We start from the raw sequence: 1416 nt of genomic DNA on the forward strand, positions 1-1416 counted from the left end.
TTTGTAGATTATTATTTTTAGCTCTTGCTGATTTCTCTCTGCAGGCTACCTGACTCCCCACCGCCTGGGAGTTTTTACAACTCTGTCCCATCAGCTGTCAGCTGTCCCCGTTTTATAGCTTCCCTCCGACAGGCACGCGGTAGGCGGTGATGCGGTTCTCAGAGGTCAAAACACGCAGAGCTTCACTCTGACGACCACCATTGGTCACTTTCCCTTTGTCCCGCCTACTCTCTCGAGCAGTCCTCTTTTCTCGTTGGTTAAGAACCACAGTCAATCGAGATTCTCGAATTCCTAGAAACGCGATAGCTTTTGCGTCATAAAGCCTCCCCCCACCCCAGCACCGCCCTTCAAACCAGTCATTGGCTGTCCGAATGGAAGGACAGAAACGACAGTCCGCAGTGCCTGACAATAAAATGAGCTTTAAACCCGTATATTTAGGGATTTAAATACTCCTGAAATTACCAGATTGTTCATCCTAGTTACGTTAATACAATTTTAGACGTGGAACTCCCCTTTTCCCCACAAATTAGCAAGGTATAACACTAGCATGAAGCATATTGTGCTTTCTCCTGTTTTTAAATCTAAGGTTAACCTGTGTATTTATCAGATTTTAAAGCGAACTAGATACACGACAGTTCTGCAGTGTTTACACTGTTATTTCAGGTTGCATAATTTAACAGGTACATTTAATTTAAATTCGGTTGCTGTGATCTGAAGCCATTTAGTAAAGAGGATTGAGAAAAGATGAGCCGGAAGAAAACAGTGACTTTCCTATATTTCAATATAAATAATAAAATACACACCTACCTTTCCTTACACAAAAAATATCCAAGGCTAGATCACACTCAAGATAATTTGTAAGAACTGAAATTGCCAGAGAAAACAAAAACGCAGCTTTATTTGGTTTTAATCAACTTGAAGAGTGCGAGCAAAGGCCCTCTGCGGAGCGATACACTAAAAGGAGTTTGTAGTGGAGTAGTACTTCGTCAGGCTGCTCCTGCAGAAGAAGTCCGGGGCCGCCGCTGATTGGATAAAAATTGGGTAGTAACCATCCGTAACTGGCTCTCTGGTATCCAAGGTGCTGATGCCATTTATACGTCATACATAGATGAATGGGGATCACGTAAACGCCCATCTTTGAATTTAAAGGGACAACTTGTCATATGCTTGGCGATAAAAAAAAACAAGCACGGTAACATGCTTTGCTTGAAAAACACATTCTAAAGTTTCCAACCCTGAGGTAGCAATTTTCTGGGCCTCAAGGCCCAAACCATTCATTATTGACAAGGAATTGAAGGTTATTCAGTTATGATTAGTGACTTTTAAGATGATTGTTTTGCAGTAAGAAAAAATAGTCTCGAAGTAACCTTTTAAAACAAACAAAAAAAACATTAACATAATTATTTATCTAAACTT

At 40.7% G+C, this 1416-nt stretch overlaps 1 protein-coding gene across 2 annotated transcripts in view; it reads right to left on the reverse strand.

The window, feature by feature from the left end:
- LOC102694428 (protein Tob1) overlaps window positions 1–968 on the reverse strand; it is a 4526-nt gene extending 3558 nt beyond the window's left edge. Inside the window, exon 1 of one of the 2 annotated variants that reach the window (XM_015356738.2) lies at window positions 808–968. The gene's annotated coding sequence lies outside the window, so the exon portion shown is untranslated. Of the gene's footprint in view, window positions 94–807 lie in introns of those variants that run through there. The other variant, XM_015356737.2, reaches the window with a different exon arrangement.
- Between the last annotated feature and the right edge of the window lie 448 nt (window positions 969–1416).

This window comes from Lepisosteus oculatus, chromosome 9 (genome assembly GCF_040954835.1).
Source record: "Lepisosteus oculatus isolate fLepOcu1 chromosome 9, fLepOcu1.hap2, whole genome shotgun sequence".
Lineage (NCBI taxonomy): Eukaryota > Metazoa > Chordata > Actinopteri > Semionotiformes > Lepisosteidae > Lepisosteus > Lepisosteus oculatus.